This window comes from Suncus etruscus, chromosome 6, assembly GCF_024139225.1.
Source record: "Suncus etruscus isolate mSunEtr1 chromosome 6, mSunEtr1.pri.cur, whole genome shotgun sequence".
Classification (NCBI taxonomy): domain Eukaryota; kingdom Metazoa; phylum Chordata; class Mammalia; order Eulipotyphla; family Soricidae; genus Suncus; species Suncus etruscus.
The window spans coordinates 82,858,193-82,882,209 of NC_064853.1; the positions used below are offsets into that span (position 1 = coordinate 82,858,193).

At 32.9% G+C, this 24,017-nt stretch overlaps 1 protein-coding gene across 1 annotated transcript in view; it reads left to right on the forward strand.

Annotated features, from left to right (window-relative positions):
• NLGN1 (neuroligin 1) overlaps positions 1-24,017 on the forward strand; it is a 975,153-nt gene that overhangs the window by 844,014 nt on the left and 107,122 nt on the right. The window lies entirely within an intron of this gene.

Here is a 24,017-nt window from a genome sequence, read left to right on the forward strand (position 1 = left end):
TGTATATTGATAATACAGATTTTAATTGAAGAGTGCAACTCACAATTGAGCATTTACTATTTATTATACACAAATATAATTTATGATTTTGAAAATAATAAAATAGCATAAATATCCAATTAACTATTTCCTAGACAACTTAAAGCAGGGAAATAGTTGGAACTAATGTTAGTGTACTAGAAATTTTGATTTTACGAAAAAAATTAAGTAATAAATATCAAGTATATCAAGTAATGAAAACAAAATGAAGAAAACCATAGTGTTGGTGGTTTGTCATGATTTCACAATTATTATTTCTTAGCATAAGATGAAAATGATGTCCCATACAATGTCATCCATAATATTTCAACTCCAAATGAACTCAAAAATTGTATAATCTTGCAAAGCAGCAGCCAACAAAAATGAAGAGATTTGAATTAGACTAAAATTTAACTTTATTTAGGGTTGACTTTGTGAGACACTGGTGGAGATAAGTGAGATCTAAAGCATCACATAACTCACTTCTTGATGCCACCAATGAAGTATGAAATTATGGTCAGTTATTTGAGACAGCAAAGTGTATTTATTTTCTCCACCAGACACAAATTTACTATTTGCCAACAAACTACAACAGAAATAAATTTCTGATTAAATTGAGTCTAATAAAAAAATGCCACCAATCTAATAAATGCCATCTGCATTGTACTCATTGAAAGAACTAAAGTGTGAAGTATAAAATAGTTTGACAAAGTACTTAAATAAAAAGGCACAGAAGAATCAGATGTTGCACCTTTTGTGGAGGGTCATGTCAAGTTTTAGGCCATACCTGGTGATGTTCAGCACTGATGTCTGGCTCTCTGCCTAGAGAATACTCCTAGAAGGTCTCAGTATATTGTATGACCATAAGTACTTACAGATATTGGATAAGGTCAACCCTATATGATCCCTTAACCCCAACTTGGTGTGACAATTGATTATAAAGCCAATAGTAAGTCCTAGCACCATTGGGTATAAACCTAAAGCCAATTTGTTAAAGTATAATCTGTCTAAAAATGATATACATTTACAAAATTAGAATTTTAGATGATAATAAATTTAGTAAATTATATCACTTACTTTGCTCACTGTAGACCTGGGTTCAATTCCCAAAACTGCACCTATTCCCCTTGGCACCGCCAAGGCTAAACCATGCGTACATAATGAGGAACACAGCAAATGTGCCCAAATTAAAATAAACAAAAAACAAATTAGAGAATTTTTTACCCAAAGAGTTAAAGCATTATGTTAACTGAACCGAATTAGAGAAAGGTATGTCATATCATTTCATTTAGATCTGGAATCTAATAAACTACAAGCATACTTCTAGGTAAAGTGAACAAATTGTAATTGTTAACTGTCAGAGGGGTTATATGAGTGAACAGATATGTGAAGAGGATCACAAAAGTAAAAAATTAAATCTTACATTAAAGTTTATAGAACTGTCATGTATAGCAGTGTGTGTCCATAATAATAACACTATGCATTTTAGGATTTTTCATTAACATTTAAAAGTTATCTTTAGGGAAGAAAATGTAACTCTGTATAGTGACATGTTAACTGGACCTGTTATGATGACTAATTCTACATATAAAGAACATTTGAATTACTGTGCTCTATACCTGAAATGAATAGAATATGTCAATTATACCTCAGTACTTACTTTTAAAGACAAACAAACTGTAATCTACCCATATCCTAGATTGGCTTATATAAAAAAAAAGTTTATTAAAAATAAAACAATTAACTTGTGTAAACTAATTTAATAATGGTTAATACATGTGTTTAATAAGTTAAAGAAGGTTTTGTTAAAGATGATTTTATGAGATTGTTACTCAGTGAATCCCTTAATAAATTGAGATGTGTCTGAACATTCAATTCCTAATATAGAAATTGCATTCTAGCTTTTTAAAATTGTAATGTTATTTATAACAGTAAAAATTATACCTACTGGTTATAAACCATCATGTTTTACTGGGCAGTATATAAGGAACTCCAAAGTATCACAATGTTCTCAGCAATAGAGTTGTCCCTTTTGGATCAAAGAAACATGTCATATCTGATAGGTTCTGTGTAGAATTAATGCATGAGCGCGCCACCTGCAGGACTCCTCAATTATTGCAAATCGCTTCCTTGCACAGTTCTGATTTTTATCAAAAAGATCTGAAAATCTGGGTTGTGTAGGAGTCTCCTTTTTTAGATTATGGCAAATAAATTAAAAAAATAAACACCATTCCCCCCACAAAAAATCATATTTCTGGCTGGATTTGGCCCCTGAGCTGCCAGTTAGATCCTATGATATAATTCAGCCAGAAGATTCACACTTGCTGAAACTAGAGGAAGGGAGGGTGTCTGAATTAATTAGATTATTGTGAATAAGTGTTTCTTAATATATTTGGAAAGACCTCCACTTCAAATACTGCATATGAATAATACATGATAATGACATGAATATTATTGTACTTGAAACATAAATGTACCACCACATTAAAATAGCTTCTAAATCCTCCTCTTGTTCTCAGATGCAGAACAAATTTGCATGCCCCAATTACCAACATTCTGGTGTGCATTTAGCAGAACACTTCCACAATAGAATGTGTGTCACTCAATGAAGAACGTGATATAACAGGATTTCTAGCTAATAAACTGAACATTGAATTTTGTATTTCGTTAGTGACAATCAGCTATTTGCCAACTTAATTAAGGAGTAAGGGTGATATTCCACCCTGGGGTTTTGAACCTTTTTTATTGTTAAATAAAGGAATGCCTTCAAAAACTGCTTAACTTACAAATATGTTGGTTTTCTGTTCTGTTTTACAGTAGGTTGTATGTTAATGTGAAATAATATGCTCTCAAAAATAGTCTTGCAGATATCATATACTAACTTTAGAAGTGGCAAGGCATATGTCATTATTTTTAAAATAATTGGTCTCCATTATTTACAGGTGAATATTTTTTTTAATTCTTCCTTTCTCGTTCACTTACAAAATTTTATTCCTTTAAATCTATTTTCAGTAACATGCAATTAATTCTCAGTAGCATAACTGAATTTGCTAGCAATTAATTGTGCCCTCCCACTTAAGTATACAGATCTATTTAATACCAAGTATATCTGTACTTATATGAGTCTTCTTAGAAATTTGTATTTGATAAAACAAGTTGAATTATTAAATAATGTCAAAGATATGAAAACTACAGGTAGGTGTGTGTTTTTGTTCCCTACTATATTTATTAAATCTTAATTTATATCTACTATGTGTCTGATCCTAATGAATATAATGATTTACTTATAAACATTATTTTTACAATTATTTTATTCTCATATATCAAATGACAAGTAAAAATATCACCACAGTTTGGAGTTTATAACTAGTTATTATAGTACACAATCCCTTTCTTATATCAGCTCTCTCTTTCTTTGTATGCTAATACTTCTCTATGGTTAATGACATGGTCATCTCATCAATTGTAATACTTTTATTTGAAAAGATTAAGTGAGTGAGAAAATTCTGAAGGCATATGTTCACCTTGTAGCTTAAGCAATTCTAACTCATTTAATACAGAGAAAACAGTCCAAGATTAGCATATTAGCTCCACCTCTCTTTGCCCTTAAGGCTTCTTTGGCCAGAATTGTATCTCATTCATGCCCTAGGCAAAACTGTTGGTGAACTTTTCAGTAGCTTCAACCACAGCATTATTCTGACCCAGTTTCTTCAGTCCTCATCATCCCTAATGCAATCTGTTCTGCCTCTGATATGATTGCTCTTCCTACTTTTCAGTAACCAATTTCATTCTAATATCTTTATGTTCCTTCCCAAAGATGAGTGACTTCTATATTTCAAACATTTAGCTTAAAATATTGTCTCTAACTTTTCTGTGTGTTTTTTAATTGCTATTAGTATACTTTTCTTATTCTAATATCATTTATAAATACTCTTGTTGGATGTGATGATAGTATTAGGGACTACAAACATCTCATCACTTTCTTAAAATACTATAAATTCAGGGACAGGAGAGAGAACACAGTGAAAGGGCATTTGCTTTGCACGTAGCCTATCCAGGACTGATCATGGTTCGAATCCCAGCACCCCATGTAGTCTCCTGAGCCTGCCAGGAGTGACTTCTGAGGGCAAGGTCAGGACTAACCCCTAAGCCCCACCGGGTGTAATCCAAAAACAAAAACAAAAAAAAAAAGTATAAATTCTAAAGAAATGTATACTTAATTAAAATATTAAATTTAATTCCACACTATTATATTTTTGTTTTGTTTTTTGTTTTTGGGCCACACCTGTTTGATGCTCAGGGGTTACTCCTGGCTAAGTGCTCAGAAATTGCCCCTGGCTTGGGGGGACCATATGGGACACCAGAGAATCGAACTGCAGTCCGTCTTAGGCGCAAGGCAGACATCTTACCTCTAGCGCCACCTCGCTGGCCCCTTAATTCCACACTTTAAAACATATTTAGATGATTTAAAATCTAAGGTTATATTATATGATAGATAATAGAAAAATAATGCAGTTGAGGCCGGAGGGATAGCATGAAAGTAAGGTGATTCGAATGCTGGCATCCCATATGGTCCCCCAAGCCTGCCAGGAGTGATTTCTCTGCGTAGAGCCAGGAGTAACCCCTAAGCGCTGCTGGGTATAGCCCCCCCACCAAAAAAAAAAAAAAAAAAAAGAAAAATAGTGCAGAGAATAAATATAATAAAATTACATACCAAATAAAATGCTATACATATAGTTGTTCATTGAGTTTTGATAATAAATTTGAAAGTCATTGACAGTTAGGAAGAAAATAGAAACATTTGAAATATTATGGATGGTACATTATCTGAAGTCAAACTTAGAAACTCACTCAACATCTGACTGTTCAATACATACATAGATCACATTTAATATGATTTTTGTCAAGAAATTGTAAAATCATTATATCCTCTGAATAGTTTCAAAAACTATTACGATGTTTTTAGCACTTACAAGAATGCACAAGGTTAATAATTTTGTATCTTCGAGTAAGGAAATTTTATCTAGTAGAAATTGAGTTATTTCTTCAAAATATCAGCAGAGTATGTAGTGAACATTTCAATTGAAATTGAATTGACACCTAATAAAACTTTTTTTCTATGTTGAGATGCATATTTCTCAGCAAAGTTGTCTACAAAACAAATGCATGTGTGTGTGGAGTAGGCAGGTAGGTAGGTAGGTAGGTAGGCTGGTAGCTAGGTAACAATGACTGTATTAAGTATTGCAGGATGCCTACTGCATTCCTGATTTCTACAATTTCTCATTTGTAGCAATTAAAAAAAAATAACATTTAGTGTGCTAGTCATACCACTTAATATAGTTCACCAAGCTGGTAATATTTGATCTAGAAGGTCATTTGTTTTTAAGAATTTTTTTTTCTTTTAATTCTTTGTTATTTTATTCATTGCAAACACATTCCTTTGAGCTGGAATTCTCTGGATCAGACAAATTTTCCCCAAATCTGCTAAAATTCTTACTGTTTATAAAATACCCTTTCTTTTTTGTAGGGAGTATATATGTAATACCATAATTGTCTATCATACATTAATTAGTTATGACCTTTATATTAAAAATGAAAACAGTAATTTTGAACTAATGCTTAAATAAAGCCAATTTCTCACTGATCAAAAAGAAAGAAAACCCTTTTATGTTATAACTCAGAGAAGTTTTCTATATATAGAAGAACACTATCTATTGATTTGCCAATCTATATTTTACATTGATATATTTATTTAAATTTAAATATTTTATTTTTATGTATTATGCTTTCATTCCCCAATTCCATCCATCGGCAGTTAAATAGTTGCTGTTATATTATACACAAGCTGGTCATTTGCACAGATTTGATCTTAAAGGCAATCTTCCGATTTTGCCACTATAGAATATGTTTTTTGTTTTATTTTTTTTTTCTTTTTATGTTGTTGTTAAAACCAGAATGTTCCAGGTTTACTCCTGGCTATACTGGAGTTACTAAGGGGCTTAGATCGATGCTGGAGATTTAACCTGGGTCAGTTGCATACAATCTAAGCACAAACTATACAATCTCTCCTGCTCTACTCTATATATTCATAAAATGTAGAATTCTCCTCAGGCTTCAAAGTGATAACAAATTTACATTCCCAAATATATTTCTTAGGAGAAGCTATCAAAGATAGATTAGGTTTCTATTAATCTCTAATATATTTTTCTTAACCCAGCTTTCAGAAAACACGCATTGCTTAGTACAGATTTATGTAGATCAAAATGTTTATGCCAATGGATTTCATTTCTGCGACCTCATTTTAGAAAATCTTTTTTGTTTGTTTGTTTTTGTTTTTGGGCCACACCCGGTGATGCTCAGGGGTTACTCCTGACTGTGCACTCAGAAATTGCTCCTGGCTCGGGGGACCATATGGGATGCCTGGGGATTGAACCATGGTTCGTTTTAAGTCAGCCTGTGCAAAGCAAATGCCCTACTGCTGAACCACCGCTCTGATCCCCTCATTTAAGAAAAGTTTTAACACTAAAGACTGAATAACTGATTTAAACTAAAAATTCTGCCTGAACTGTGTATGTTAAACAAGATCAAGATATTCATAAAGTATTTAGAAGTCAATTCCTCCTCTTAAACTAATTTCCACATATAGATGAACAAAATAAGTTATTTCAAAAACTCTTGTATAAGCTAAATTTTGACTGAGCAAAAGATATCCTCTAAACAATTTTTTGACATTTTTTTCTTGGTATTTCCTAACTTGGATAAAAAAGAAAATGGCCATTAGAAAGAAAATACATGGAAAAGATATATAAACATTTCTGGATAACAGTGAATCAAGCAGCAACTCAGTCTTAGAATCCTAGCCCCTAGAACTGTGAGAAATAAATGCTTTGCTATGTAACCCCTTTAGTCTATGGTATTTGATGATGGCAGACCGAGCTAAGATACCAGGCAGCTGGAACTAGCATACTGCAGGCAGCTCAGCTGACCCTAATAGAAATGCCTCCTGGAGTGATTTCCAAAAGGAACTAATGAATCTGAGAAGAGCTATTATTTTAAAAGGTTTGCTATAGTATCATGGTGGCTGACCGGGTTAAATGCTATTGTTAAAGTCACTATGCAGCAAAGAAGAAATTTTAGTTGTCTCTGTCCCTTAGGACTTGGAAGTGAAAAGAAGCAGAAACTGATGTTATTAATCATAGTAAAAGAACCTTTTAAAAATAGTATTATTTGAGGGCATACCCAATGGTGCTCAGGGCTTCCTCATCATTCTTCATAAAGGGATCGCTCCTGGGGGCTCAGGAGACCATATGTGGTGCTGGGGTTGAACCTGGATCAGCATGTGCAAAGTAAGCATTCCACCCTCTGTGCTACCACTTTGTTACCTTAATGGTGAGCTAAATTACCATCCTCTGACACTGAGCTCATGCTGGGAGTGAGCTCTAAGAACAACAACTGTGTCTTCTCAGGGCTTACTCCTGGATGTGTTCAAGGTTCACACTTGGCTCTGTTCTGAGGATACCCGGGCTCAAACAAGGGTTAGCAGCATGCAAGGCAAAACCCCTTCACTCTTATTCTATAACTCCAGGGCTCTTATTGCTACTTTCCCCACCTTTATTGATTAAAGCTGCCAAATTGTTACCTAAAGTCATAACAAGTGTTTTAAACATGGCCTCTAGCCCAGTTGATATTAATACGGGAAGGATTCCGTATTATTATAGCCAGACTACATAAGAAGACAGCAAATCTTGTAAGAAAAAATAATAAATGAATTACTTTTTTTTCATGGCAAGGCTTTTTAAAAATAATTTTGCTAAGATCAACTTTCCTTTCTGAACGCATTGCACTGTAAAGTTTTCTTTGTGTTATAAATTTTAAAAAGTGAACACATGCCAGTACTTGTCATCCTTACTTCTTCATTCATTTTGATACTTCTTTGTTCATTTTTTGCATGTTCTTGCTTATTTTCATTGCATATTGTGTTATAAATTATTTCTGCAATATAAAGTAATTCAAACCAAGCAAACATTTCTTTTGCCTGAAAATAAGACCTAAATTGAAAAACAAATGCATTACCCCCTTACTACCTGTTATTTGACATAACACTGAAACCTGAAAATCACACCACTAAGATTTTCTTATATTGTTTAATGAAAAGTTTGCAAGTACATTTTCACTCCATATTGTTAACAAATGCTCCATCGTCCCCTGACAAATGGTCTATAGCAAATCTCTGAAATCTGCTCTTGCAGTACCAGAGCTTAAAAGATTCATACCATCAAACACTGCACCTCAAAGGCTAATACCTACTCTCCAAATTTCAAATGCTGTAGTCTAATAAAAATTTAAAGAGTCCGAGCTCCTCCTCTGGGAGAAGCTGTCAAATATCTCTTGAAAGAAAGAAACATAAACATTCTCCACCTACAGTACCAATGCCTAGTCTTTGAGAAAAGGCATAGTAAGGACAAGTTCCTTTTAACAAAACAAAACAAGAGGAAAAAAAAAAAAACCCAAGTTATGCTATTTTATGTTGAGATGATGAACTTCTGATTTCCTAAAAATTATGGAACCATAATAGCCCAAATTCATCAGATGCCCTTAAAAACAAAAAACAAAGTTTTACTGTACATATTCCTATTCACATGTATACCTCATATGCACGCATGCACAGAAACATCTCAAAGTACTTCTAATTCAGAGGCATTGCAGTGTGCTGCTTGTTAGCAGGTTTCACTGTCAATTCTCTGTCTGATTTACCATGTTCATAGCTGTATCTAAGTCATGTTGCCCTAGAGACAAAGCAAAGTTCACTTTAGTTGAGCAGCATTTTACATTCTGTCCTCCTCTCAACTTGTTTCATCAATGATCCTTCACTTACACTTTCTGGTTCAGTAAAATTCTTTGTAGTAGTATTCCCTTAGAATAACATCATCTGAAATTTTCTGAATAAAAAGGACCAAACCGCATGCTTGTATGTCATCTAGAGGAACAATTTACTCAAATCCAGAAGTGCCACTTGCTTTATCAAGACTGCAACCTCATTTTTGTTGTGGTATCTTTAAGTATATTTTATTCCCTAATACATTTATTTGAAGTATTAAAAACCATAATTATTTAAAATAGCATGAAACCTAAACTATTTTTGTGACTCCACCCTAAATCTATTTTTATAATTAATTCGGTTAAAAGATATTCTTAACCTCATATGGCAATGAATGATAGTTGCATATTATTTAACTTACATTATACTTCACTCTTGTAAAAGCTAGAGGAAAAAAAAGCTACACACAGAAATACATAGCCAGCTGTTTTTAATAGTCTAGTGTTTAGAAGAGTAGTAAGTACTTTAAGGAAAAAAATCAGTGGCATCACTCAAGGCACCTGAATTTACATATTTAGTAGCTAAATACTTACGAACTCATAATTTCTGTTTTCTTTGAAGTTGCTTTCAGAGGGTAAGGGGGAATATGAGATTCAAGAGATTAAACTCTGGCTTCCTGCATGCAAAGTATATGCACTAATCTATTGAATTAGAGCTCATAGAGTTGGCCCCTGATCTATAATTTAGTACCAAAGTTATTTTATTGCTTTTTATTTTTGGACCTCACCTGGAAGTGTTCAGAACTTAGTACTGACTCTGCCCTCAGAGATGACTCCTGGCAGTGCTTAGAGGATCATATATGGTGCCAGGGATCAAATCCAGCTTGGCTTCATGCTAAGCAAATGCCTTATATATTATATTGACTCTCTAGCTACTTGCCAAACTTATTTTGATAACAGTACTGTATCCCATCATTGTAGTAATTACAGTCTAGTATTGTTTCAGAAGACAACTTTGAAAAGCAGTCAATTTAGTATTTTAAATATATCCTTTTTAGTTGAAAATGCAAATTAAAATAATCAAACAACAATCAATTTAAAAAATTTTAGATTCCTAAGATTCACAATGCAACTTATTTTTTTGAAATAACACACCACAACATATTGTGCTTTTATTCTGTATTATGTTCTAAATTTAGTGCAATTTAAATTTTATGGAATCATAAGCATTTTAAAAATGCTTGCTATGTTAAATATAAAAAATTAAGCATAAATATGAATGTGATTAAGTATAGTTGATATGAGTTCAAGAAAAAAAGACCCATTGTAGGCTAAATGCTATTTTAGTACTATTTTTCTGTAAGCAAACATTACACACATAATAGCTATAGGAATTTCAAATATAAGGAAGATTTATATATACATATGTATCCCAATATATTTTAAAATATGAGGTAAATTGGGGTTAAAATTGTCCTTAAAATGTTACAATAAGTACTCCGGTTGTACTTATTATTGTCCTAAAATGTAATTGCCACAGTCACAATTTGTCATAATTACATGTGGTAAGAATACTAAGGTACTAGTAATAAAAATGATAAATAAATCAATTATTGTAGCTAAAACTCATTAAGGAAGCAACAGTTTAACTATGATTTGATGATAAGAAGGAAGATAACAGAAGAGACAAGTTGACCATGAGGAGTCCATGAGCTCATGTCTTAATTTTAACTTCAAGCAGAGTAAATATGAGTAAAAAAGAAAGGGCTTTACTTGGAAAGATAGGCGCAGGCTAGATCAGTGTTTTCTAAGCTTTTACAAGGACAAACCATGACAGGTTTGTGATTGAAAACCACCGAGCTCGCCAGTAGAACTTAATGTAGATGTCAGGGTATTTACATCTTATTTAAAGGTTATTCTCAGTTATTCTCAACTGAGCTTAGAGTTATAAATAAATGTATGCAATGATTTGTCAATTATTAAAAATTATTATACTAACTGATAAACAAGTAGTATGGGGAAAGGTAGCACACAGAAGTTAATGGTTTAGAAACATTTTATTGTAGGGCCAGAGAAATAGCACAGTAGTAGGGTGTTTGCCTTGCATGCAGCAGACTCAGGACAGAATCAGATTTGATTCCCAGCATCCCATATGGTCCCAGAACCAGGGGCAATTTCTGAGTGCAGAGCGAAGAGTAAGCCCTGAGCAATTTCAGGTGTGACCCCAAAACAAATAAGCACAAAAATAATAATTATATCATATTATCTGTATTTCTCATTAATATGCAATAGAAATTTTTTACTCCACATAAAAACTCACTAAATAATAAATAATACATGCAATCTTAAATTTTCTGTGCTCAAAACAAATATATTTCAAAAGCAAAACACCATTCCCTTCAAGTTGTTTTACAGTTTTGTGAAAAATAAGAGCACCTGTATTCTCCTATTAAAGAAACCATATATATATATATATACACCTAAAATACTACTGTGAAATATATGTAAGCCAATATGATCAAAATAAAAATTAAAAAAATAAAAAAGAAACCATATATATATACACACACACTCTACGTCATGCAGTATAAATACATATATATAGAAATACTTATAGATGGTAGATAGACACAGATAAGCATGTATCTTTGGACATATGTGTTTAAAATAACTCTGGATAAAAAGCAAAGTCCTAATTTAAATAGTTTAGTTTTAGATCATTTATATTTCTCAAGATTGTATTTTATAGTAAAAAAATTCAATCAGATCTACATATTTTTGATTGATCATTTACTCATGTGGCTTATGACCCAAGTTTTTAAATAATGCTTCTTTTTCATAAAGTAAATGAGACTAACTTGAAGTTATCAGAAGGCAAGTTGAGAAAGAAAAATAAAAAAATATATAAAGATTCCAACTTCTGAACTCATTTTTACCTTGCTAGCTTCAAAGCTCCTTTTTCTCTTATATCATCATTATCACATTAGGACTTAGATCATTAACATGTAAATTGTATGATAGAACACAGTTTAGTCCACTTTCAGGCAATGACTTAATGACCCATTGTGGTAAAACAATTTTCATATATTTTATTTGCTGAATTTCTTTTCAACGGTAATATTACAACTTAGTTGACAATAAGCAATATAAAGTAAATTATTTCATGCCTGCCAAGGTGGAAAGCTTGGGCAAGAGTTGGGAAACTGGGAACAATCGAGGAGTGAACATTTCACTGGTGGGATTAGTAGTGGAGCATAGAATGCCAAAAAATCCATATTATGAGCAATTATAGTATTTCAAGAAAGTAATATATTTTTCAAAAAGATAGTGGATCAGAATGTTGTCTGAATTTAAAGTCATTTAAAGCCTAAATTCAAAACCAAAAATCAAAAATAATATAATTTTAAAACCATTTGAAAAGTGAGAATAAAAAATTGTTAAGTATGTAGGAATGTATGTTTCACAATAACACTTGAAATGATAAATAGAATCGCTCACATCATGTATAAATATTCATTTAAAATCATTTGATTAAAAATATCAGTAACTATGCTCTCTCCCTTTCTCCCTCTTGTTCGCTCTCTCTCTCTCTCTCTCTCTCTCTCTCTCTCTCTCTCTCTGTCTCTCTCTCTCTCTTCCCCCCCCACCCATACCATATTTTCCTTACATATTATGTTAACACACAGGAACTTCAAAAATGACATGGTGAGAGGCAGACTTGCGCATGTATTGGAGAGAAAATGAATATTTACTGCAAAGACAATTTGAGTAAAGTGCTATGAACATGATTTTTAGATAGTAAAAAAGTGTTACTAACATCACTTAGTCAAATTGCTTCTTTGCACAATGTATGATCTACTAATTCTTTATGATGAAGTTTTTGATGGTTATATGCAAGAGAGAACATCTGTGACTAACATTATATATAAATGGTCGTAAAAATTAGACAAAAGAAGAGCAGTCACTGTGTTTTCTTACTTCCTTAGTTGTGTTTACTCTCCCCAAACCATTAATAATTATTATTCCACATTTATTTTAGATAGCTTATCAGCAAAATTTCACATGATTTTCTTTCACAAAGAATATTTTTATTTAAATCTTTTTAAAATTTTAAATTATTTAAAATCATTAATTGTGTGTAGTTTAATATTACTTAAATACCCAATATATATTTGAACTCTAAATATATTAATGTGTAGACAAAGTGTAAGCAAAATATATTCACAAAATGTTTATAAATATGGGGAGAAGTATACACATTATTTATAGCCAAATATGTAAACATTAGCAACATCAAAATTAAGTTATTTCTGTTTACAAAAAATTGTGCTATATTGACATGTTACTCCAATTGTACAGATTGCAAGCCTTAGGTTAACACCTATGTATTAGTTATAAATACAAAATCTTAGCCTCTGCCCCATATCTAGAGTCCAAATATAGTTTTGCACAACTTTCAGATAAATGGTGTGCAGATTAAGGTTTGGCAAAAATTTATGTAGAACAGTATTTTTAAATGGGTAGCCATGGTTTTGTAAGGTAATGGGTTATAAAGGCAGAGGGCTGAGGGGAATAGCACAGATATACCTGATTTAAAAACTATACTAATAGAATAAATCAAGTTTGTTTTGTACAAACATTAGAGTCATCAAAGTACATATTATAAACCAGTCTTCATGCTTTGGGCATTTTCTTTCACCTCTTTTGTTAATCCAAGCCAGCTGTTTATAGCTGCTATATGTCTTGTGCCTTTATCTTTTTTATTCTTCCTTTCTAAAATTGAATTTCTGAAGTCTTCACTGTACATGGGGTATTAACATTTTTTCTGCAGGGTAGAAGACAATTATTTATTTATTGAATAACTTCTGGTCAACCCTGAGAATGTCAGGCTGATATGCTTCAGTATGCACTGGATTTTGCTGCATCTATCATAAAATGTCTAAGGGTATTCTGCTACCTTAGAATAAGATTACTTATTCTCTATCTGCAAGTCTGAGTTCATAGGTTTCATGTATGGTTTTCATGCAGTACCCTGAAAACCAGTTATGATATAAGCTCTTTGAGGTTTTTTTCACTATTGGCATCTGTATCTATGTTTCCATGGCTCAATTTTGACCCATTTTAAAATTGATTTAGTGTCACATCAACAAACAAACAAAAAGAAACCCACAAAAATTCAAGGATATAAAATTCAATAAAATAGCAAGTTGAGGGCTGTTTTTAATGAAAAGAAATACATATTTTAATTTTAAGGGCAGTGTTAATACTGTTAATATTTATTTGTGTCATGCACACAACATTCAACACTGCACATTCCCCACCAGTGTGCTTGCTTTTACCATTAACCTGCAGATTCTATCTCCTCAATTTTTCCACCTCTGACTTGCCTTTTTGATAAACTCAGTTCTGTAGAGCAGTTCTTAGTTTCTTTTATTTTGGGCCATTGTTATTATCTTACTCGTTTTTTTTTAAATATCCCATATATCAGAGATGCCAGTCTGTATTTTTTTTCCTCTCCTTTTTACTAATGTCACTAAACCAGATTGCCTCTAGTGCATTTCTCAAACTATTTCAGGTTCACATTTTATTCAACAAATACCGTAGCTCAAATCTGAAAAGCATAGTTTGGGTTTTGCACACAAAAATAAGAAGAAAGAAACTAGGGTCTAGTATAAAACTAGAAAAGGGAAAAAGGAAAGAAAGCCTCGAAGCTAGCTTAAGTAATAATTTACAAGTTTGCACAGCCCAGATGCCACATGCCACGTTGCATTCCTCAAGCACAGCAGGTGTGACCCTGGTGGTCCTCAAACTTTCAGCTTCACCAGGTCTGAGAGTGACTCCAGACCACCAAGCAGGCTAGGGCTGGAAAAGAATGAGAGGGGAGTCCTGGGTAGAGAAAAAGTCTAATAAGAAGGCGATTTTTTAAGAGGGAGAAAGACAAGAAATAATTTATAAAGGAAAGATCACCTAGAGGAGGAAAAACGTAGATAGGCAGCAAAAGACAGATTCCCTAGGCTATGAGGTTGATGTGTTAATCAAGTTTGGCTGCTGGTCCAATTCCAGAGTTTATTTGTACTATAGTCATCAAAGTAAGTTATCACCTGTTATTCCTATCCTTTGAAATTCCAATGAGCTATTCAGCAATTATCCACTAGCCACTGCTCTTCAACTTTTCTTATTATGTTTAACCTTTATGGTAGGTATTTAACAAGATGCTATGACAGCTTCCCTGGGTGATGGATTGCATCCTCTTAAATGCAGCATTACAGTCACAATAGCATTATATCATAAGTGTTTAAAATGCACCCGAGAAAATAGACTTCTTTAAGAATTTTCCTTTATTGAAAACAAATTCCATTTATTTCCTTTGTTTTTATCACCGATTGTCTTTCACAGTCCTAAAACACCCAAAACACACAGATAGACAGACAGACATGACATAAAAAAATACTTTTTAAAAAGTTTAATTTTTATTTTTAAATAATTTCAAATTTATTAAATAATAGAGATTAAATTACGGGTGCTGAAATAGTTTAAATATTAACCCTTACCGTGTGTACAATTTTTCTCTTTTATTCTCTAAACTATTTCTTAGAAAGTTGTAAATCTAAAGATGTAGAGAATCCATTTTTCTTAAATTTCTATGTCCTAAAGATACCAGTATTTTTCTTCATTCACAATTCAAAGGAATAGTTTTTTTACTTTAGCAATAGTGATATATTAGTGATATAAATTATATAAATTAGTGATATAAACATTGTTTCTACTATCAAAATTATTTAGCATCCTCCATTTCTAAACACCCTATTTACATTTTATCAGATAGCCAGAAATTAAAATAAAAACACCACCATCACATATCATTTTCAATTTGAAGTTGATGAATTAGGGCCATATCTGGTGTTACTCAAGGTATTCTTGCCTCTTGGCTAAGTCACCAGTTGAGCCCTGATAGTACTGAGAGATCCAAAGGTGGTGCCAAGGAGAAGCTGTAATCAGCTGAGTGAGTCTTATTTTGTTGATGTTGTTGTTTTTGTTTTTGGGCTACACCTGTCTTTGGGCTCAGATTTTAATCCTGGTAGGCTTAAGAACCTTATGGGATGCTGAGGCTTGTACCCGGGCTGGACTTGTGTAAGGCAAATGCCTTACCTGATGTGCTATTGCTCCAGCCCCATCATGCCAGCTTATCCTCACTGTTATCTCTCTAGTCCCTGTGATGTAATTAGGACAGATGATAAAAACTCAGTATGTTATTCATTTTCCCCCTTTAATATTTATTTTCACCTCCTTCCTTAAGTTTACATACGACCCTGCAAAGAGTAAATACTAGTTCATTTTTAAGAAATAATATACAACTTAATGCCTTTCTAAAGAACTGAAAACATGTTTTTGACCTACTAATGTTTTCAAAATTCTGGAGTTATTACTTTTGCACTTTTAACTTTAGTAAAGTCATTTCAACTAGAATATTATGCTTAAAATTATTTTGAGAATTGTATTAATGTATATAAAGCATTTAAGAAAAAATTGCTTGGCAACGAGTACAATTTGTCTGAGAACTGCTATTGCTATTTTGTAATTTCCTATGATTATTTAAAAACATCTTCTTTCCTATTTGCTTATGACTCTCCATGATTGTCTCATACTTTTAGTTAGCTACATAGGTTCAATTATTTAAAGTAGTCATCAACTTTCCCTCCTGACATTTCACTCCTACTTGTATCCCTAGGCAAAATACAACTGATTATTTCTTCTTTACTGTCATCATCCTGGGACAGAACTTATTATATTATGTCTCTTGATAGAAAAATAAATACGTAAATACAGATTAATAAATAAAAATAACCAAGTTGAGATTGAAGCAATAGCACAGTGAAAAGGCATTTGCCTTGCACACAGCTGACCAGGGTTCGATTCCCAGCATTCCATATGCCCCTCCACCCCCCCCCCCCTGAGTCTGCCAGCAGTGATACCTGAATAGAGTCAGGATTAACACCTGAGCACTGCAGGGTGTGGCAAAAAAAAAAGGTAACCAAGCTTAATTTTAGACAATTTTATGTACATTGAGAAGTAATATTACTTCCAACTATCTTATACTTAATATGTCCTTTCTATTAATTTTGGAGAGACCCATCTAGTAGTGCTCAGGAGTTACTTCTGACTCTGCACTCATGGACCACTCCTGAAAGATGAGAGGGGCAATATAAGGTTCTAGGAATTGAACCTGGATCAGCTTCATACAAAGCAAATGCCCTACCCACTTTATTACTTCTCCACCTCTGTATAATTTTTTTGATCAATGTAAACATCACTACATCAGACCCCTCACCTGCAAATAGAAATAAGAACACTCAAGTTTTTCTAAGATTTCTCCCCATTCCCCTACTTCTTCCAATTCTGTTCAGTCAATTCTTCAGGGATTTACTAACGAGGTATCTCCAGATAAAATATAATTTATTTTGTAAAAATAAAATATTTAGAAGTAAGCTATGTAATTGAGGTTCAGAACTGAGAATGATGGGACTGTAAATTAACCCAAACTTCTTGTTATTTACTTAATAGATCAACTACTCCATCCTAAAATTTAACATTAGTAAGAAAGTGAGCAATACAACTATTGTTTTATTTTGATTTTTAATATCAATTGAGTTTTACTGAATGATTAATTAAGTATTGTTCAAATGATGTATTGAGTTTATTAAAGATTTTGTATTCATCTTCCAAATTTTACTTTGTTATTTTTTAAGCCAAGTAAGTATTTTCTAAGAATCTATTAGATTGTCCTTGACAAGAGAATTACTATGGATCCCGATTATGGATTTTCACTAAGAAATGGGATAAGTCTAAAACATTCTTATGGCTATTCTGGCATCTTGTGAATATATGAGCTCTCCATGGGTTATAACATCTAGGATGTTGTAATAGCCCATAATTCAAGAAAGAGGCATTTGATCAAATGAGGATGAGAAAAGGAAAGAAAAAATTACTTTAGTTCTGTGGCTGTTTGCTGTTGGACACTGGATTAGGTGTATGAATTATCATTTTTATTGACACTTAGTCCTAAGAGGATGATATATAAAGGTCTGTTTTCTTTCTACTACACCACACTCGATTTACAGTTCAGAGTCTGGTGCTCACAACCTATATCTTCCATTTACCAGCCATAAGTTATAAACAAATTTCTTGAGTCTTCATCATGAAGTGCAGAATACAAGTTTGCAAAAAGAATTTTCTTAAATAAGTGCTGTCCATTTTAGGATTAGTAGTGTTTGTAGAACATTACTGCCTGCTAAACTAAAATACTTTCTAGGTCTTACCAGAAGCATCACTCTCATTTTTGAAGTTGAAGGAGTTCATTTTTTTTTTATTATTTTATTAAAATCACAATTCACTATTTTGCCACATATTTCTCATCATACTTCCATTTATATACAAAATACATTTTTATTGAATGAAAATCTATGTAGCATATTCTCATATAAATGAGAATCCTTGTTTTTCCTTCTGTGGTACATTTAAATACTGCTCAGTTAATCTGTTGACTCATCTAATCTCCCATTTTTATTTTAATGACAAACATCCTTTAAAATTTAAAGTAAAAATTTAAACAACTTGGCTGTACCTTTTAGTTCTTTCAAAGTTACTTGCTCTTGTGCCTCAATAATAGTATATTACAGAGCACATCAGAAGGGGAATGAGCCACTGGCATAATCCATCAGCAGGGCTCCCTGGCCCCATGACTGATTATTGTATTACATCATCCAACCAAGAACTGACAAGAAAAATAATGCTTCATACAGAGCACTTTCATAAATTGTTTTGATCGTAATGAAAAAATGAATGGTTTGAAAGTATACAGATGTTTGGTAAATGCACTACACCTTTCAGTTCTATACTGAAACATGTATGTGTGAGTGAAGTCACCAAATTTTCTTGTTCAAAATAATTTTTTGTTTTATTTTAAAATATAGTATATGTATGTGACCATGATCTTAGTATTTGACAACATCCAAAAAACTCTGGGTGGCCAGAGAGATTTAAGTAGTAACTATATAATATTTATAATATAAATATTTTGTGCTCTACTAATGTACTATATATGTGTGTTAATGTTCTGTTTACCCAGATGCTTGTTAATTGCATGATATATTTTGCTTTTAACAGATTATTAAATTATCTCAAAATATATTATGCAATTAACAAGCATCTGGGTAAACAGTTATATATTTGTATATAAAAAGTAAGAAATAAAAATTTTTCTCATTAAGAAAATACAACTAATTGTTCTATTTTCCATGTATCAATTAATTGTTAAGTAATAGTATTTTGATAAATTTGTCAAAAAATAAGTTAGACAAGTATGAGAAAATATTTATCATATTTTCCAGCGAATAAGATGACCCCCTAATTTTGCAGTTAAAACATAGGTTTAGGCCTATATTCGCTGTATCAGACAGAACGTTCCTGTGCTACAACTATATGTACCACAGTGAGCCAATCACAACAAGCAAAGGCTCAAAGATTATACTGTAATAGACTTCCTCTCTGACTCTGGCCAATCTGAGCAGGCTTTTTACAGTGTAGATTTGGGTCCAGAATATTGTCTAATTTGCATGCATATAAAGCCTGCTTGGATTGGTTGAGTTAGAGACGTGGTCCGAGCAGCCTTGCAGTGATTGGTGCAGGATCGAATTGGAAAATTAGTTTTGTGGCAATATTCAGACAATTTTCGTCTAGCGGCATATTGAAAAATTTTTCGGGATATACTCGGTGTATAAGTTGACCCCCAATTTTCGGTTGACATATTTTTGTTTCAAAAGTCGTCATATACACCGGAAAATATGGTAAATTCTTAAAAATATTTTCAAACATAGAAATTCATATAGTTTAGGGTAATATGTCAAATAAGTTTCAAATATATTACTCTTTGAAAATTACTTTAAAATCAGTTGTCTATTGGTTGCTATAAACTTCGAAAACATGGACTTTTACATCCTAATATATGTTTTATTTACCTTTGTTTCTATCTTTAAAAATAACTGCATCATATATAAAATTAATTTTAAAAACTATGTTTCTGAATATTTTCTAATATGTAATATATTTAAAAAATTATAGCAGATCATGTTAATGGCTGAGAGAAACATAATATAAAATTCAATCTTTTAATTCAGTGAATACCCTTTTTAAATACTTAGTGTTTATAAGAGATAATTTATATTGAAAATTAAATATTTATGTATCATATTTCCTTTTGAAGTCATACATAAACTTGGGTACAGTTTGTAAGCATTTTTACAGAGATATCATAATGCTAGTACAGCAAATATTATCACACTTTTCAATTTTGAATATAAAGGTATCACTCTATCCAAAAGGTGAAAGATTTAGTTATTTTAATCAACTTCTTCACATACCAGGCCTCTCCTCAGTACAAAATTTCCCAATGCTCATTTCAATCTTTGTGATTTTGGTTTTAGTTGTTCTACATTTAAAAATACCAGTTTGGTAACTGTAAAACTCAAATATTTTCTTTATTAATTTTTTACCTTTCTATTTTGTTATTGTTAAATATGATAGTATAAGATGATATTAAGCAGTATTCTGGTTAATAAAAATTATTTATTTTCCAGAATACAAATACTTTTATTTTCCAGACAACAATAATTGAATTGAACTTAAATTAATATTTTAATTTTTTTTAATTTTCAAGGTGTCTGTTCTTGCCAAAGCTTTATATAAAATACTCTTGACATTTAAAGTATACATATTAATAGTGTATATATGTGAAAAATTAGTTTTAAATTATTCCAGATCCCCAGGGCATATATTAAACCTTTCACCTCACATGTGCAGAGGAGTTTATTATTTAAAAACTATCTAAATATTTGATAGATTTATGAAATAACAAGATTGTTTTCACCATATTTAGTTCATGTTTTTGATATTACATTAAATCTAATTCACAAATATTTTAAGACATATTACAAAGGCTTTCTACATGACACACATCTAAGAATTCTGTCTCAATATTAGGTTTCTGGTCTGAAATAGAATTGCTGAATATTGATTACACTATTACATAATTTACTAGTTATATTGTCATAAAAGTACACATCTTTTATATTTTTAATATAATTTTTATTTTGATCATAGTGGCTTACATATTGTTGACAATAATATTTTAGGTACATATTTACATAAAATCAGGGGGGATTCCCATCATCAATTTGTCCTCCCTGCACCTCCTTTTTTGTCCTAGCTCCCATATCCTCTTCCCTCACCCCCGGGGCTGCTAGAATATGTGGTCCCCTCTGTACCTAGCCTAGTACTTAGTAGTCTTGCACCTGTTTGGTCTTGGTGCCTCCCTTATTTCCCCCTCTAACTGGGAGGCAGGACTAGCTAGTTCAAGATACGTGGTTTTGTTTGAAGAAGAGAAAAGTAATAAACTGGGGTAAAAGTCTAATATGCCGAAAATGGGTAGAATCCTTCTAAAAGGGGCTCTCATCATCGGTTTGAGAGATGAAGGAGAAAAAGAAGGTGAAACACTCCACCAGTACAAAAAAAGAAGTGTCAAATATCCAGTGAGGACTCCAACAATAATGATAAGCACCAAAAAAAAAAAAAAAAAAAAAAAAAGCCATGGTCTTGAAATAAGAAACATGGCAGAGCACATAAAGAAAGAAAGGAAAAGAAGAGAAAAAAGTTCGCACCCACCCAGGGACGCCAAAAAAAAAAAAAAAAAAAAAAAAAAAAAAAAAAAAAGAAGAGAAAACAGTAAGTATAAATGGGAGCAACAACTTCAGTAACCACACCAAAACAAAGAAATTGACCAAATATAGGTGAATAAAATAATAATAATAATAAATGAAGATAAAAATAATATATAAAAACTAAACAATGTTTTGTGCTTTTTTGCTTTTTTTTCCTCCTGCCCTGACACGGTAAATATTGGGGTCATTTGAAAAGGAATTCAGTTGGCCTAAGAGATATGGGGTTTTTCCATCTTTGGAGTATATTGTCATGGGATTAACTATAGATTCTGTTCAGGATCATTTACTCTCCCGGGGGTGCTTTTGTGGTGTTTGGAAGACTTCTGCTCCATCCTGGGTTATAAAATAAGACCTCTGTATGTAGAGATCTCAGTATCTGCACAGGTCCAGGAGTGGGACTTATGACGAAGTCTTTCTTTGTGGTTATTGAGAAGGACGTAGTTCAAACCCTAGACTAGGGCTTTTTTATTGGTCCCAAGATATATACAGTCTGGTCATGGTTCTAGCAGCCAGTCATCTGTAATTCGCGATCTTGGCTTTTGGATCTACCAAAGGGTGACAAGTCTTCTGATTTTGTCTTATCGTTAGCTGGTAAAGTAGCATTACCTGCTCTTAGGTCAAGTTGTTCCCATTTTCCTCATTGTCAGGATATCATATTAGAGCTGGCACTTGTTGGTGACCCAGCAGTATTAAGGCTGTCCCGGATGGGATTTGTTTCCTGCAGCTGTTGTGAAGAACTGTGCCATTTCTATGTCTGGGATCCAGGGTTCAAGGCTGGATGGATGGTGTCTAATCACCTGAGGTCTAAGTTGAGTCCACGTGACATATTTTCAAGGTAGGAGATATCCCTGTATTGTAAACAACTATGAGTTCCTATTCCTAGTAGATAAGAGCTCTTTTTTATATGCAAGATTTTCCCCTTTTTTAGTGTGCCTTTACAGGGAGAAATGGTGCTACATTATATTGTCGGTGTATTTGGGGGTGGACAGAGAGGAAAACAGAAACAGGTCATACACCCAAAAAAGATAAAAATAGGAATAAAAATGTGTGTGCTCACATATGTATATGTAGAACAGACATTTAAAAAAAATGAATTAACGAAGTATTTAAAGGACCAAAGTGATGCAAAAGACTACCTTACATTTGGGGAAACACAGGTAAAGAGGTGGTGTAATACAGGTCTTATACTTATGTTGGAAGTACAGGTTTTCCCATTGTCTATTGGGTTTTTCTTGTGGTGTGTGGGTTCCCAGGCACCTTTCCATCACACCCCCTGACCTTCTTCAGATTGGCAAAAGATTTGCGGCAGGGAGGTCTTGGAAGAGTTCTTGCATTGGGGATACTTTTGAAACTAAGTCCGGTTTTAAGTAACAGTCCATGTTAGGAGGAGTTGGTAGGGAGGGCCGCATAGCATGATTCCGCAGGGGAGTTGGCTGCCTTTCCTTGCAGGGGACGAGGTGTGGGTTGACTGGGCTTGTGTCACCTTCGCTTGTGGTGGGTACTGGTTTGTTGGGGTAGGAGGTCAATCTTGATGCCTAATAGATTAAGGACTGAGGGTGAAGAGTTTTAATATGGTGAGAGTTCTGTATGGGATTGAGGGGTGAAGGAATAGTTGGATTTCTAAAGGGGGAAAAGGGGAAGGTATATGAAAGGGGTAGGAAGGAAGAAAAGAGAAAATGCATTAGAAAGAAAGGGAGAAGAGAAAAGGAAAAAGAAAAGAGAAGAAAAGAAAATAAATTAAAAAAAGTAGTGAGAAGCGAGGAGAAAATAGCAAGGGAATGCTAGTTTGCTTGAATGTGTTCGATGAGTAGAGCCTGTAGTTTAAGTCTGTACATCACAGTTGATGCTTCGGTGGTCTGACTGGTCACGTGCTTCAATTCCTAAAAGAAGGTGTAACCTACAGATAAAGTGTATGTTAAAGAGTTTTCTCGGGACCATCTTGTAGTGCAAGCTGGATATGGTATCTTATGTGACTGAGCCCCGAGCTGCCATCTTAGTTTGTCCACCCTTTGTATCCAAGAACACCTGTAGACAGAAAAGCTGAGGGGTTATTTTAAATATAGTAAGATAAAGGCATTAAAATAGTGTTATGAGATATTTCCATTGGAGTCAGTGATTTCCCATGGTATTCTTTACCTGTGATCCTGTATACAATCTCTAAGGGATTATTATGGGCCTTTGTTGTAGAAGGCTGATTACTTACCTGTTCTCTCTATGCTGCTGTTTCTGCTGTTGCTGGTTTCTTTGTGGTATAATGTGTATTCAAGAGTTTGTGTTGTTCCTTTTTCATGTATTTTGGGCACTGCTCCTGAGCATATGTTGACAATTACAGTGTTTGGAGTTTCTACCCTGTTAAACCCTGTTATTTGATTGTTGAGTATTAGTTGTGTATAAATCTGTGTTCTAAGT